Source organism: Carassius gibelio, chromosome B3 (genome assembly GCF_023724105.1).
Source record: "Carassius gibelio isolate Cgi1373 ecotype wild population from Czech Republic chromosome B3, carGib1.2-hapl.c, whole genome shotgun sequence".
Classification (NCBI taxonomy): domain Eukaryota; kingdom Metazoa; phylum Chordata; class Actinopteri; order Cypriniformes; family Cyprinidae; genus Carassius; species Carassius gibelio.
In genome coordinates this window covers 19,059,190-19,077,027 of record NC_068398.1, presented here as the reverse complement: position 1 = coordinate 19,077,027, position 17,838 = coordinate 19,059,190, and the positions used below count along the sequence as shown (strand labels likewise).

Genomic DNA, 17,838 nt, shown 5'->3' with positions numbered 1-17,838 from the left:
TAGAGATTCAGACTCATAACCAAAATGTTATGGGTTTGAGTCTCGTACTGGCAGGGACTGTGGATTGGGGGAATGAATGTACAATGCTCTCTCCACTTGGAATACCACGACTGAGGTGCCCTTGAGCAACCGAACCCTCAACTGCTCACTGCCCACCGCAGCACAAATGGCTGCCCACTGCTCTGGGTGTGTGTTCACAGTGTGTGTGTGTGTGTGTGCACTTCGGCTGGGATACATTCAGAGCATCATAATGTGTGTGTACTGCATATGTGTGAGTGATTTTACATTTCAAAATATATTATACACCAATGAGCCAAAACATTTACTACCTGTCTAGTATGCTGTAGGTCCTCCTTCCGCTGCCAAAACAACACTGACCCGCCGAGTCATGGACCTGGAGTCAGACCTCTGTCTGTGTATTTACATTAAATGAAAATTAAGCAAGCATATTTTGGAAGAACAAATGAACATACACCATAAATTAATATAAGTCATATAATTTGAATATGGAACAAAGGCAGGTATGAATCTGGGCGTCCCGCATGCAAATCATCACTCTGTAAAACACTGTGCAGATGACTCAACATCCTGGCCTGTGAATAAACAGAAGCACATGGCACACGCGTGAAGCGAGGAAAATTGGCTCTCAGATATTCTCAATCTTTAGACCGCGACCTCAGGATCCTAAACATCCTCTTTGGCATTAAAGAATTACCCAGAAATCCATCAGTTTGACCTCATTTAAATTCCTCTGTGGGCACAGACAGCTTTCAGGATTCCCTGCCAAGGAGGTTTGGGAACGATAACCATCATCTCTCTGCCACTCCATCATGTAGGCCATGAAGAAACAGATCAGCTCGCTCATCACCATATGCTAGAAGTCCATTATGTGAGTTTCATCCTGACTGTAGACAGTCTCTCCTTTACATTTTACAGTAGTTGTGTGGAATGAAACCTTTCTGGCTTTCTTTCAGTGGCTCTTGCCTGTGTAATGAAAGCCTTATGACGTAAAACTTGGAGGGTCCATCATCTTGGCCGGAGAAATGTGATGCAGCTATGTCAACTTGTTTCTAAAGTGGATAAAGCCAGATTCTCCTCTTTGCTGAGGACTCATGACACCGTGAAGATATGTGAACAACTAGGTCTGCACCAGAAACACGAGGACAATAAATTGTTGGGCCAGTGTTCAACAGACTCTCCAACACTCCCAGACAAAGCAATAATTCTACCCACAACTAACGTTTCTTAGTAAATATCCACATTTCTCATTTCTAGACAGAGAGGGCTTCATAGGGCCTGACACACTTCCTTACCCATGAGTCAGACTCATGATTGAGTACTGGTTCTTCTGAAAGTTTCAATGACAAGAGCACCTGTGCTTTTAATCAACCAAGAACTATCATCTTTTAAACTCTCACAATGTCACCGCATAGACCCATTAAGTTTCAATCAAGTTTTTAGAGGAAAGTCACCTGTTCTTAAGTTGTTTTATTACCTGGGTCTCTCCTTTAATTCAGTGCCTTTGGAACTTTTAAACTTTTAAAAAACACAACATACTTTTTGAAGTTTAAGTTTACAGTTTAAAAGTCTACGGTGAGAAAAATGTTGAAATAAAATGCTTTTGGTCAAGACTGCATTTTTTTTTTTTTTATATAATTTTTCCCTTTTCTATTTTTGTTTTGAAAAAATATTGTAAATGAGTCTGTGATGTCAAAGCTGGATTTTCAGCAGTCAGAATCCCTCCAGCGCTGCGAGTGCTGGTGCCGCTGCACCCTGAGCAGGTGATAAAGAGCGACACGGCTCATGGACAGAGAGCGGGGAACCTGGCATCCCGTTGTTTTCAACATCATGTCAACAGCTTTGGACTGACCTCTCACTGCAGTTGAGAAAGGATCTCCAGGGTTCAAGCCACATAAAACTAAAGTTTGCCATTTAAAATATACAGCTAGGACAGTGATCCTCAAATCTGGCTCGTGAGATCCACTTACCTGCAGAGTTTAGCTCCAAACCCAATCAAACAAATGTGATTTTCTAAAGATCCTGAAGACACTGGTTAGCAAACTCAGGTGTGTTTGATAAGAGCTAAACTCTGCAGAAAAGTGGATCTCTCGAGCCAGATTTGAGGACGACTGTGCTAGGAGCTAAATTAAAAGCCACTTCAAGATGCTTAGCCATTTAACATGCATTTAATTTGCCAAAATAATTTCTGTCATTTCTACTTTGAGCTTTAAGTATTTCAACTCGATTTTCCAAGCCAAAGAAATAAACTGTGGTTGAATGCATGATGAACTATCTCCACTTTCATTTCCCTTTCTTTTTAACTTAAAGCAGCAATTAAACCTTCTTTTTTTCTTCTTCTTCCAATTTTCATTTTTAGTGTGTTGAAATCAAGAGGTCAGTGTGGTAGTCCCTCTTGAAATGAATGGGAATAAGTCATATGGACCGCAGTTCAATTATTATTATTTTATTTTTTACAGGGATTGGCTAGATTCCCTGTTGGTTTTCACACTGACTTGTTAACTTTAATATATTCAAAGGCAACTGAGCTTCACTCTTTCCTTGCCCTAACTCTCACTCCATCTTTTCTTCTCTTTCATTGTCCCCGGGCGCTCTGACGCCTCCATGCATGTGGTCATGTGGCTCTCTGGGGTGTTAGTGAGTCAGTAGGGCGTGAACTGCTTTGAACAGGCTGCCTCTCTCTCTTTATCTCTCCTGCCCTCCATCCCTCTTTCCTGATGATTTCACTCAACTCTGAATCTGTGTGCATCTCCCTCCATCTCAGTTAATCTCTTTCTCTCCCTTCCTTGTCCATGTGTGCCATCTGTTTTTAAAGCCTTACACTAACCAACCACTAGGAATTAATAAGTGTTACATAACCAGGCCACACTTGCTAATTAAACTACTGTACACCGGTTATAGCATTTACAAACCTCAAACAAACTCTTTTTATGCAAGCCCTTCAGTAAGTACTTTCAATACGGTAACATTACTAAAACCAACAGCTGCATTTGCAGGCTTCCTCATATCCTTCATAAACTTCAACAAAGTAAACCAGATCAGTATAACCTAGTGTGCACACTGAACAGCTGCGCCTACCATATCAACCCATGCACTGCCTCCTCTTGCTGCATTTGTATTGTTTAGGACCATTAGGACCACAGTGTGTTACAATCTCAACACCGCAATAATCCCATTTTGCACAGTCATCCCCGACTTTTGCCATTCTAGCCCCTGCAAGCAGCAGAGCATGACACTATGTGCTCATAAACACCTTTCAACGCTCAATCTCCCTCGACCAGCCTGAATACGGCTGTGCGCCCAGCGCTGGCTCGCCTGTGATAATCGAGCAGTGCAGGGAGGTAATGTGGGAGTGAGGAAGGATGACCAGACTGTGAATGGGGTGTGAAGAGACTGAGGTGTATAGCTATTAAAAAGGAAATCAGTCAAAAGGAGTGAAAAGGATTTTAATTAAATTTACAGTTCCAGTCTGTGCATTGCTTGGCAATACACAGAGATGAATGTTTTGGCAAAGGTTTTTGGCGGAGGAAAAAAAGAACAAATTAGCTGGATTTGGTTTGGGAAAACTTATTTCATATTATGCAATATTTAGTTATGGTACTTGAATATGAGCGGTGTCCCAAGAGTCCTGACAAAGTCTAACAGCACTGGGATTCTCGCTGCTTGTTTCACTTTGTAGTGGGAATAATCAGTGACTCTTTCTGCAGTTACATCCTTTTGCCAGAAGGTGGCAGTAAGTGACTGTATGTATGAGTGAATCATTAAATGATTTATTTAACTGTTTTGTTCAAATGTGTTGATTCATTCAGGGGCAAGGCAAGTGAATCACTGAATCACAATTTCTTTCAAAAAGAGTGATTTCAGAAACGCTAGGTGATCCTTCGAAACTACGTTTTGGTGGAGCAAAATTAGACAACAAACTGGCATTATTGTGTCGAAAAAGTTATTCAATATGCTGCCATTACCACATGATTTATTTAACTGTGCATCTATTTATATATCCTTCACAGGGATAAAACCTATAAATCCTCCCATATGAATAATCTAAAATGTTGTAGGTACACAATATTTAAAAGAAAAATGCTTGGTAGAAACTTGGTAAATGATACTGGTGCTTTAGAAATAACTTGTGTTTTAGTCAAGAGCATTTTTGTCTGACGTCAGTGTCAAAAGGACAAAAGTTGAACCTCACTGATGTGTGCATGAAAACACACATTCAAGTCAACAGATGTGTCATATGACTCACTTAGAACAAATTAGGCATGCATCCTGCACAAGTAGCATAAATCATTATGACTGGTTGTCAGGCAGAGATATGAAATTTTTGTTTGTAAAGGGGAATCACTGCCCCCGAGGCTCTCAAGTCCCCCTGCTCTGGCATGGAAATAAACATTTACCCTGAAATACAAAGGCTACTGAGATTTGTGGGAAATGCTGTGGTGCCAGACACGAGTTGACCTGATTCCTTATCCCCTGACCCAATCACATGCACGGGGGAAGCCCATTGGGCAATGCATCATTACTAATCCACTAATGCTAAATCATGGAATAGATCAGATTTAGAGATCGCACAAAGAGCAGCTTATTGAGGGGCTGGCCACTGACGGAGGAATTGTGCAAAATCAGTAAAACACCCATGGTTTGTGCTTATCCTGGAGAACGGTTTTGAATGAAGTGAACAGCAAAGCGAAGGCTAAATGAATCATAATGTTCAGCATCAGACCTCTACTTCACCCCTTTCTGTGAATCTAAAAACTTCAATAGGATTCTATTATCTCTGGCCTCTTCCATTACCAAGATTATTTCATCAAAATTTAAAGGGAACATTAGGGTTTGAAAGGAAATAAAAGTCTTCTAATCCATTATATGCCTCGTAAGACATTTGGCTCAACGGGAAGCCTAAATGTTACATCCTGCAGTAAAATAGTAAGTAAAGTGATCTCTTCTGGCTCTAGACTACATGCTCACCTCCATGTTTTGTGCAAAAAAACAAAACAAAAATGCAAACAAACTGTGTCTAGTTATCCAGGCTTTGATTTAAAATCAGAAATATATTTTACAGGTTTTTTTTATTTTTTATTACAAAAATCAGCGTGGCACACAATGAAGCGCCAATTAATTTTAGTAAATTTGTCTTTCAACATTTGAGTCAGCAATATGATTTGAAAAAGAGTATAATCAAAGATGTGGAAATTCCATGGTTAACGAAATATCTACAGTTCTATATTCTGAAAATTAATACAACAGTAAAGTAATGCCAAGTAAATTGTATTGACCAGTTGGTAAGCCCCTCCCCTCAAACGCAGATGAGCCAATGGCAGTCGAGTATCAGATGCAAGGGGAGCACAACTCGGACGTCTTTAGGTTTCAGCGCCAGAGAGAAACATTGGAAGATCTGAAGCTTTCATCGGTTTGATGGTGTTTATGCTAAAAAAAAAAGGAAAAACAATGTGCCTGTGGTCTGTGATCGTGACGACTGTAAGATCAGACATCTCCCGCTTGCATTGTGATCTGTAAACCCTTGCTTCGAGTTACCCACTGTATTTATTTTAAAATCTTTTATGTATCCCTCCATGGAATATTATATTGTCACTTGAATGGTGGCCCTTCTGTGTCCAAAACTGTGCAAAAACATCGTGGGATGAGGTTTTCACACTGACAGCTGTCATTGTGAGACACTGAGCAGCTCAGTTTGTTTGTCCAAGAGAGGAACAGTAACTAAGTGGGCGGGGCTTACCGATAGGTCAATTCTATGCGCCTGCCCTGCTCAGCATGTAAAACCCTGTGAATCAGAAAGCAGTTCATCTCTGCATGATGGGAGCAAGTCTGCAGCATGTGATGTTTTCCTGATTGAGCGCAGAAGTAACTGAGCTGTCCATGGTTCTGAAAATAGAAGTCAGTCATGACTCACACACAGAGAAATAGTGACAGAGAATGAGAGTAAGTTAACAGATTAATAGATGAGAATGAAGCTTATTTGGACTGCAGCTGATCAAGTGAGCAAGTTTTTTATGCTCACAAAGGCAGAATACAGAAAACAAAAAAGCATAAGAGACTTCTTTAAAAAACATTCAAAATCTCACTGCGCCCAAAGTTTTGAAAGGCAGTGTATATATACTGAGTTTTAAAAAGCGCCAGAAGAGAAGTGTCCTGATAAGTCTCAGCGGACATATTTAGCCCCAGTCTAGCGGCTGTGTCTCCGTTTATGTGCCTCAGTAGCTGTATAATACTAGAGTAGGTCCACAGGGAAAAAGAGTTAGAAATGGAAGTCCCATTGGTGACTGCTGACCTTGCAAACATGCTGTGCTTGAGTGAACATGTCAGCCTGATGAGGGCCTGAGTACAGACCAGTAAAGTGACCTCTTCTGTACACACGTTCACACACTCAGAAATGTGTGCCGCTGCATGTGTCTGCCCACCGAGGATGCACTTCCCTCAAACAGAATCACTTTTACAGATATCACGGTTCTTGTTTAAAAAAAAAAAAAGATTGATCTAAATGAACTCGTCAAAATGTAAGTACCCAGAACAACGAAAATTTTAATTACTGAATTAACCACACTTAAAATACTCTTATTTATATGTTTATTGAGCATCACATCAAGGAGAAATATATTTGCACACTGTAACTGTTAAAAAAAAAAGAAAAGAAATGTTGGCACAATATTATATTCGTAAGAAGTGTTCAAAATAGGAATGTGTGTTTTATAAATCTAAATGTAATTTAACCAACACAGTTGCCGTATATTCCATTCATTATAATTACTGTGCTCAGTCAACCTCATAATAAAAAAATAAATACATAAACTATATGTGCTGAGCAACAGTGGGCATAACAAATCTAATGAGCGTATTCAAGAAGAAAAGAACTCTTCAGTGAAGCCAAATGAATGAATCCCTGTAAAGGCTCGCAGTAAAGCTGACTCTAGTGACCTCAGAGTGTTACAGTGTGCTGTAGGTCATATGTTCAAAACACACATACAGATTACATTTATGCATGTGGATGAAAGCAGTTTCTTTCATCCAAATCATCTTGCACTGCATGCAAAATATACAGTTTTACAATGCATGCATTCCCAGGAAAACAAACCAATGACCTCTGTGTGTCGCCTGAAGCATTCTCTAAACTTCTTGAGCTATTTACATAGATGTTCACCTCTTAAATCTGTTTATAGACAGAGATATAGCAATATATCCTTGTTTTTTTGAGAAAATAAAAATACGTATTTCTGTTTAAGCCAACAATAGTTTTGTCATCAATTTCGGGGAAAGCCAGTTTGATGCAACCAGTCTAAGCTTAACTTCTAACACAGATGCAGCACTATGTGTCAGTTTTCCTTTACTGACTTCAGCTCAACGAAGCGAGCCGGGATTCTTTTTGACTCTCAACTTTTCAAACTCCTACAGAGGACTGCTGTGAAAAAAGTACACACATAGCGAAAGTCACTCTTGTAGAATCGTTGCACTAACGAAAGACCAAAAAGAAGCAACAATTCCAGTGGGAGCTGTGGGATCCTCACAGTTTCACGGATTATGTGCTTTAGAAGGTTATCGTGTTTGAAGTTGCTCTCTGGAGGACTACTCTAATGAGCACTTTCCCAGGTGTGTTTTCAGTTATTGTTCACATTATTACAAATAAAGCGCATGAATATCATTACCATTTTCAGCGACAATCAAGCTCAAACAAAACCAACGTTAAAACCATTTGCATTCTTATTTAACACACTAAACACATTACTCCAGCCTGCCTTGAAGTGCACAGGCAGTATAAATATGTATGGGAGAGAATCTAATCAAACCAGAAAGCACACAACAGGCTCAACCATTGCTTTTTTTTATCTTGCAGTGAGATTGCAAACAAAACTAAATGCAAACAGGCAGTGAATGGGTGGTAAAATTAATTCTCACTTCACCATACAGTGTTTATTAAAGTGTCCCTTAACTATTCAGGGCCATGCTGTGCACCAATCCAGGGCTAGGGAAATCATTATGATTTAGGTAATGAAAACACCACTGTGCAGGGCAGGAAGCTACATGTCCTCATTTTTCTGCGTCTTGCTTCTACCTTATTAAAGCATCATTACATTTTGAAGACGGGAAATGTCCAGTTGCAGTTCAATGAAAGCGTCCGTTTTCAGAAGGTGGATGTAAAAGACTTGTATGGGTTGGACTTACTTAAAGTGAGACAGAGTTTGCACCAAACTAAAAGTTAAAACTCAGTTAACTTAATTAGATTGCACCATTAGTTCTTAATGTGATATTTACCCAAAAATGAAGATTTTCTCCATGTTGTTCCATATAAAGGTATTTTGAGAAACGTCTCATTGTTGTTTATATATTTATTTATTGCTCATACAACGAAAGTCAATGGTATTGAAATTCCATTCAAATTTAAATAATTCATGAAACCTACAGTCTATAAAATCTATAGTTATATATATAATTTATATCAAGAAGTCTATTTTAGAAAGTCTATCTTACTGTAAGATAAGGATATAAATAAAAGCTATCAAAAATACCAACAAAACAAATTGGAAAAGTTGACATTTATTTATTTAGATTTTCGCTGTAGTAAATGAAGCCCTACATGAACAAGAAACATCAGGCGACACAAAGGAAAGTGTGTTGTTTAGGTTTTGTGCTCAAGACCCACTAGAACACATTTATTCATTTAATGTTCAATCTCTTAAGAGCTATACCAGTGTAAATGTCAACATCAGCGTATGTGTCTGAAGGATTTAAGTCTTTCACACAGAACATGAGCTCATTTCTGTAATCCAATCACCTTGCCATTCGGTTCCAGACGTTACTTATGGTTGGAGGCGAATATTTATGTGAATATTTAGATACTCCATAAGATTATGTTTTAACTAAGTATAATAGTGTAATGTCCACATACTTAGCTTAGCGCCGCTTGTTTAATTTCCAACTAGGCTGAGTTGTAAGTTATTCACAGCTGGTGCAACCAACCCCCGCTGAATTCTGCTCCTGCAGATTCTGTGAGGTCCTGCTCTTTCCTTTAACAACATTAAATGTAATAGAGAACAACTACATATCAAATTAACCAGTAAAACTACAGAAAGCGTGGCATACTGAGACTGATTCTTACATGGTGCTGGTGATAGAGAAACAGAGAGAGAGAGAGAGAGGGTGGGTGGGAGTTGAGATGTGGGCAGAGACTCAGAAAAATGTTTTTGCCAAAACACTGAACTGGGACAGGCAGAAGAAAAAACACCAGTATCTGTGATTTGGAGCTGCTCTCTGAACAGTGGCTCTTCTAACCGAAGCAGGGAAGAGAGAAGAAAGGATCACCAAGACATCCGCGGTTACTTATTGCTACAAATCCTCCTATTTCTCAGCTTCTCTGTCTCCCAGGTTTGTATGCTTCACACACTCACTAGTGGATGATGAGGGGTAACAGGCCTGGCATAGAGGGCTGTAGATGGCAGATGGTACCCCTTCACACACACAGACACACACACACACACACACAAGTCTCTCACCACCTTCTTTTCTCATATATGAGCACGCAGTCAGTTTCTGTGTGTACAGCCTGAACACTAACCCTGTTTGTGTAAGATATAAATAAAAACACAATTCTGATGCACTCATTGTGATGCAAAATCCAACTTAGCTAGGTGATGAAAGATCAGTAAGCATGATGAAAATGCTGCACACAGGTGTTAATTGGGATATCGGTTTTCACTTCAATCTTTACTGCAAATGCATTATATCACTAAATGTAAAATGGTAAATAATGATCTATTTCAGATGTGTACAAAAGAAGAAATTATACCTACTGCTCTTATAAAACAAAACAATTCAATTAGTTTCAGGTCAAGTCACTAATGTCTCTTCAGAATTATTTTTAAGTGCTCATAGTCATCCAAGCATAAAATACAAGTTGTTTGTTATAGTAAGAGAGGCTTATAAATAGCCAGCAACATAATATTTGCAAATATTTTAATCAAATCCTTCAACGGGGGCAAATTGCAGTGACCTTAAATTGAATGTGCATTTGACACATCTGCGTATTTGACACATTTGGATATCTATGTTAATTCCCAAACCTCCTCCTCTGTTCCTCTCTCTCTGTCCCTAGTTCTCTTATCAGGTTTGTGTGGTGATGTTGCAGCCGGTGTAAAACACTGCTCTTCGGACATTATCGCCACAATGATCGTCAGTTTGAGAAAGAGTGATGGACCATTTTTTTTTCTGTCTTGGGATGGAATTGTGAAACTTGGGAAGTAATTAAGAAAAGCTAGAGCAGACTTTTTCCTCACCATGATAAAAAAAAGCAAGAGGTAATCCTATAATTATTTGAAACCAGTTAAAAAATTAACAGGACAACAAAATGAAAACAGGAAAATTGTAGAACTTAAAGTAAAGGCAAAGTCGATAAAAAATCTGGCTGAGGTGGCAGAAATGTTTAATCATTTCATTGACTCAGTAGATACCATTACTCATGCTTTCTGCCAGAATATACTAATGTTTGTCCAGTTTTTAGAATAAGGTCTGTAAGTGATTCTGATGTTATGAGAACAATTAGATCTCTTAAAACATCTAAAGCAAAAGGCAAATATGGATGTTGTTATGCTCAAAGAGTCTAGTTTGACTCTAATCAAACCAATTACTAAAGTTATTAACCTTTCAATTTTTTCAGGGTAAATTTCCAAGTGATCCCATTTCTATTGACAATAATAGGCCAATCATTATCTCACTCACTGTGTCTAAGGTTATGGAGAAATTAGTTGCAGATCAAATTTGCTGTTACTTGAGTAGAAGTTCATTTTCCTTGCATCAAATGCAGTTTGGTTTTAGAGCAAAATACTTTTTTTTATAGAAAGTACTAAAACTCTCGTAGATAAAGGAGATCTTGTTTTATATAAATTATGTTCATCTTGCAAGTCCTGGTATTAATATATAAATGTATGCAGAAAATACTGTAATTTATTTACATGGTAATAGTTTGCTTACATGGTAAGTTGCAAATGAACTTATGAATTGTATGGTTAAGGTATCGGCATGGCTAAAAGAGAATTGCTTGCTTTTGTGTCCAAAACAGTATGCATGTTCTTTTCTAAATCTAACAGTATTACTTAAGACCCGGATGTTTACATGTCAGGGGTGAGGCTGCGATAGTGTCTCAATAAAAATACCTGCCATTGATTCTACACTTACATTTAAAGCTCAAGTTAAAAAGGTTTGCAAGCAGGTTAAATTCAATCCTCTTGGTCAGTTAGTTAGTATTAGAAAAACTGCTTATCGTTCTACAAGAGGTGCATTAAGAGGAGACTGTATCATACCACTTAGACAAAGTAATCTTAGTCAGTCTGCTTTTTCTGTCAAAGCTGCACGAGAATGGAACACTATTCCAACAACTATAAGAGATCTAGATACATATGTATTATTAAGGGTTCAATTGAAGAACTGGTTAATTAGTACTCAGATTTGTCAACTCTAGAATTGTATATCTGCTAGCTATCCTATTATTTGTATTCTGACTATATTGTTTTTAATTGACCTTATTTGTTTTGATTAATAGACTGTTGTATGATTTGTGTAATATGTAATTATGATATTCTCCTAACACTGAATTGTAATACAAGTTTTCAGGGACTATGGATGAAAAATAGCCTTTGTTTTATTAATGTACAACGTTAACTAAACAAATAAAATAAAATAAAAGAGAATAGCACAGCTATAAATATAGCAACAAAGAGGAATTATGAAAAACACTGAGAGCCAATCAGAATCCACATGATGTTAAGCAGCTTGAATATTTAAAGCAGCGGGCACCTGCAGTGCATGTGTATAACAAACAGAAAGTTTACTGATCAAATTAGACATTAGTCAGGTTATACACCACATCGAATTTGACAGATAAATACAAGGCTGTGAAGACTGACTTTCAATCTTTTCAATGGCATAAATACACTGTATAGGTACTGTATAGGCTGTTTATGGAGGTTTTGTCTACAGAACGATTGTTTTTGTTTGTTTATTTGTTTTTGGAAGGTCATTATAGGTAAATAATAGTACAATCCATTGAATGCACAATACTTCTATCCCTCATAGCCTCATTTTCATTCCCGTCAAAAAGTAAATATGAACCTACACTGACCAAGATTTATTGACCAATCACAATCAAGTAGGCCATTCCAGAGTGCTGTGTTATAAAATAATGTAAAACTGTTGACTAAATGTCGAACAGAAAGCTTACTCTGAAAAGTTCCTGCTGTTAGATACTTTTAAGTGTCGTTCTGAGTGAATGAAAGGTCATTTTCTCTGAGTTGGTAAAGTACAAAGACGGACATCGTAACATCGCTCTTTTAAATGTCAGAGGTGCGAATGGTGTGGGTGAAGGAACGAGAGAGAGAAGGAGAATGAGAGGTCAGCTCTCAGAAAATGAGTTTACATATATATGCAGAGAGAATATTAATCAATTCTTTCTACGCACTCTGTCATTTTCATTCTTTCCTCACATACAGTATCAATCTATTTTCCATCCCAATCCACCTCTAAGAGCGGCTCAGTCTAGATGTGATGAAAATAAGACCCAACAAAAAAGAGAAAAGGCTTAAAAAATACATAGACGACATGATACTAAACAACTTTATGGTCAATCGGTGTGACGGGTGTAGAATTACTCATATAGTGATAAAAATGTCTGTTTGTTTTCCATGGTATTCATGCAAACTCAAAGTATTGGTTTTGCTTACTAAAGCATTCACTATTACTACTGATGCATAACTCACATTGTTTGTGGTACGCGCATGAAAAATCATGCAACTTATTGAGGAGAAGTGCACTTTTTGAAGGAAAAATACTTACTAAAAAAAGAAGCACTTTCAGGTGACGACTGAAAAGTTGGAAACATTTCCATACTTTATTTGTGAATGTATTATATATATGAATATTCAAAGCCTCAACAAACATGTCTGTAGACTGTCTGCATACACAGTCTACCAGATGCGTGTTGTAATAGCAGTGCTTAAGGTAATTTAGGGTCCCCCGTAATACTGAGAGTGTAATTAGCCCCCTGAGCCAGCCAATAGGAAGTGACAGTAAGGTAAACAGGCAAGCCTCATTAACCCATCATCATGAGACTCTGTAATGAGGAGACACACACAACAATTACAATCAGTGCATCATCATAACACACACTCAGACAGCCTGACTGGCAGGAAGCTGTAGATCATCTGGAGAGGAGAGTCTTGACATCGCTGGGCAAACGTGTCAAGATGATAAGCATGTTTAGGTGGGCAACACGTCCACTGTACCAGCCCACAGAAACAAATCTGCTTTCACACACTCAAGTGAAAATTCATTCTAATCAATGCAAATCATGTGTGAATTTGTGTAGGTCTAATGTGTGTATGGAATGACACATATTAGACAATACCTGGAAGATACTGCATGAGTCTTTAAGAACTTCCATGTCTCTTAAAATGTAAGTAAATTTACTTCAGAGGGAGTGTTGTAACATGATTTGAGTTGTAACACATCAGTTTAACTGATTCCAAATGAACTTCAGAGGTGAAATCATGTGCCAGCAGCATCGTGATAGCACAAGTTGCAAAAAACGTGAAAATATCAAGCATTTACATTTTCATGTCAGGGTTATAAATTGATTTGAATTCTCAAAATGAGTAAGTGTATACATTTGTGGAAGTGACAAGCACACAGTGTCATTTTTAGAGTTGTTACGTTGTTTTATTCGGCAAGGGGGCATTAAACAGATCAAAATGAATAGTAAACACTATTTGATTGTTAAAAAAAGACAAGTAAATGCTATTCTTTTCTATTCTTGAACTTTCTATTCACCAAAAAATGTGTGCTTGTAAACTTCTCATCCTTTAAATGGTAGTGTATATATTGCATTATTGTATTATATTATTTTTTTTACATTTGTTTCCAAATTGTTGGTGATGGTAAAGTGTAGTTATAAAATAAAGATCTAAGAATACCTAAAGTATCAGCTTAGTTTGCATTCTAATATAATGCAATGTTGTGTAGTTACTTCATCACAGCATGGTGTGTAACATTAAAAAAAAAATCTGCTATTACATAAGCCAAATAATTTATTAATTACCCAGAGCCTCATTACTATGACAACATTTGCTTAAATGCAAGATACTGGCTAGATGAAACAGGTTCCTTACTTGCCAAGGGCAAAGACATCCTATTTCTTTCCTCGACGTTACAATAGAACAAAAACCTTTTTGATAAATGCTTTTTTTTTTTTTTTGGTTCAGAACTGATTTGTGAAATTTCCTTCTGGGAACAGTAGTTTAAAACAAAATGCAACTGTGCAAATTCAGAACCCACTGCCTGGTCGACTTAAAAAAAAATATATACAAATAAAAATAGAATTAATAAACAATAATAATACAAATAAATTAAGTAATATTAATACATAAATAACTACAAAACATTTTTTTCCAAAGATTTTTAGAAATCTGAAAGCCATAAATGTACAGATTTACATTAGATCTATGTAAACGAGAAGTTGAGAGATTCATTGAAATAACTTCCAACAAATACACAGTCCAGGTTCGTCTGTCCGTTGTGTGAGAAGGATTCCAACATCATGATGAATGTTAACCGATGCAGAGTTACACAGATATCATCTCTCACTGCTACCTTCACCATTAAAACTAATCACCACAGCTCTTCGGTTTCATAGATTATATCGCTTGTTAAAACGGCAAGTCTTATGATTTTTAAATAGCACTCGTCAGCACTTCTCTACTTCACTTCTCTCCAAACAGAATTTACCACTGAATCAAAGCAAAACTGACTTGACTTAAACTATATTTAATTTTACACAGAATTAATGTGCTGCCTGAACTTGATGTGATTAAAAACAACTACTGCCCCCCAAAAGCATCACAGTTCAGACATCATACGCAACACAGCCACAGTCTTCATTACTAAATCAAAGCCATTATTCATTAATGGGAAGCAGGATATAAGACACCCCTCCCCCTTAACACACACACTTTCTCCCTCAGTCTCTGTCTCTCTTATATCATTATAAGGCTCTAATTAAAAGGCACATTGAAAGCCTGCAGGGATCCGGTCTTTAGGGATGTATTTGGAGCAAAGGGACAGTTGAGCTTGGCATCATAATTACTGCCTCTCTGTGCAGAGAGGAGAAAGATGCATTAAGTGCACAAGAACAACAACATCATCCATAGTGCCCATTTCCTTCATTACGCCGGTTTCATCTCATACACGAAGCAGCATCTACCGCATTTGGCCATTTAAAGACCAGATTGTGCACCCTCAAACCATGAAGCTTGAGGGATGTAAAAACAGAGTCATGCTGGTAGACATTGTCTGAAATGTCCTCCTGGCTTGACCTTTGTGTCCATAGCCGTTTGAGCCCTAGGCCGCCTGTGCAAACACTGCACTCATGCGGTTGAGGAACTGAGCTAATTGCTCTGGGCATCAATGACCGATAGTTTGAGATCGAGTGGCACCCACCTGTGCAAACCAACGGGATTGTAATCCTGCTGAAGTCTGCTATAAGCACTGTCACTGTCACTGTCACTTTCAAGTCATTTAGTGACATTGATTAGCAATTTCTACATTTCTTTTCAGTATTGAGATGTTTTACTGATGAATGTGTGCGGTTAAATCTTTAACTCCAATCAAGATGATGTGATATGAATCGACTGATGTTACACAAGACCAATTTATAAGCTGTGCACTGCTTATAGAACAATATTGTGATGCTTTGACACATATTTTCTTTGATAGAAATGAAATATACTGATATAACCAATTGTTCAGTATTTGTCTGAACCATAGGTTATTTGACATTACATTATAAATTATATAGTATAATTCATAAGCAATATCCCACTCACAATTATGCTGTAGCACTGAATATCAACACAGCTGGAATGACCAGTGGCCAATTCAGCACAATAGAATTTTTGCTCATGTGGTATTAATATGGTTATATCGAAAGCATTTTTAAAATGTGTCTTATATTCTTTATTTTGATTTTACACAGAAAAAATGTATAGAAGCAAAGAACAAGAATTCAATTCAATAAAAATATTATTTTACCATAATGTGAATGTCCAACAGGTTATCCTGGACATTGTAACTGTACTGTCATAGAGACTAATCAAAGCCAGTGTCACACTGTTACTTCTCTCGATGCATATTAAAAGAAACACTGATCATTATTTAAAATCTCTCACTCTCTCACCCGTACAAAAACGCACACCCTGTGAGCTGGGAATGTAATTCCACCACAGTTCGTGGAGACGCAATGCTTTCTTACATGCATAATACATGAGAAGAAACGAAGCATGTCAAAGTTATGAAATACTGGGGCTTCGGTGACATGCATGCTGCTGTGAGCCGAAACCGTGTCACGCAGTTCGCCAACAAAACCCCGCCATGGTATATTAATACCAAATCCCCTCCGCACATCTGTCAGCGGCGAACTAACGGTGCGCCCTAAGTGCATCTCCCGCAGTCGCTCTCCATGTTTATTACATGCCCATAGATTAAGACCACCCCCAGTGAACTACAGCCTATGTAAGAATATACATGATCTTTCAGATTTCACGACACAAGTAACATTCACGAGAAAAATCGCGGTTTTGAGTTCCAAAACCCACATGCTTTTAGCCACATGCATATGAACAGAAAACGGCTTCTCCGTGATCTCTGGATAAAGCGAGTGAGTCGCAGCGCGTGCAGGTGGCTTCTCCTAAGAGCAATGCGCAGTCTGGGCAACCACGATGCCTGATCTCCGATACTGTGTAACGAGGTGCTCCATCTATTTCGCCCAGGCATTCCCAGCATCGATTATCGCGGATTTAGGTGGTATAAACATATAAAAGTTTCTTACCTCTGTCGCGGTCTTCACTGAAAAGATTTCGCTGTTTGTTTAGCTGCCTATCCGCTTTACTACACTGTGGTGGGATCGGTGAGAGATGCCGAAAGAGAATGGGAGGGGGAGTGAGAGAGTGAAGATCGGGGTAGACCTCTCCACTCTGGGATGATGCCACTCCTGCGTGATCTCAACCGCAATATGCAGCCTCCCGTTATGTTAGAGGAAGATGTCACCATTTTAAAAAAGACCATCTGTTATCTACAAAGGATCAAAGACTGCTAACTATCCACCCACTCACCTAATGTGTTTTTTCGTGGACAAGCTGCTCTTAATGATGTTTACGGTTATAAATTCGAGTTTGTTTGTTAGTATGTATTACTTTTAAAAGCCCCAGACTGGTGAAAGCCTCTGAAGAACCTTTCGGTAGCTTTTCAAAATGCTCGGTTTTCTGAGGAACTTACAAAACAGATGTCTTAAGCGGGCCGTAATGTGGTTTATGGGGTCCTGGTGCAGGTTGCACCCATGTAAATAGCACATATAAATAAATAGACAGAAAGTAAACAATGTTGGTAGGTATTCAGGTACAGAAACTGAATAATCAAATAGACTTCATTGTCTTGTGTAAATTAATTATAGATTAGTTCTTATTAAAATTACAAAGTAATTCAATCAAGAGCAGTTAATGTTTTTCTATCTTTTATTTTCTTGGATTGACGTTAAGGACACTGACAGTAGCTAGTAAATTAGGGTGCAGTCACTTTAAGAGACAATGCAATTATGATACACATCCGATATCTTTCTCAACTGTTTGTTCACTTAAGACACAACCACTTAAGACACAGCCAACAGTTTTTCGAGGATTCTCACCGAGAAGGGTATTTCGACACTTTTGGATGTATTTGTCCGTTAAAGCGCAAGAAGAGGCAAAACTCAGTTGCATTCAAGGGTTGTGAGAC

At 38.0% G+C, this 17,838-nt stretch overlaps 1 protein-coding gene across 1 annotated transcript in view; it reads right to left on the bottom strand.

Moving 5' to 3' along the window:
• LOC127951751 (protein phosphatase 1 regulatory subunit 29) overlaps nt 1-17,071 on the bottom strand; it is a 90,469-nt gene extending 73,398 nt beyond the window's left edge. The window contains exon 1 of the mRNA XM_052549751.1: nt 16,898-17,071. The gene's annotated coding sequence lies outside the window, so the exon portion shown is untranslated. The remainder of the gene's footprint in view (nt 1-16,897) is intronic.
• Nucleotides 17,072-17,838: the final 767 nt, after the last annotated feature.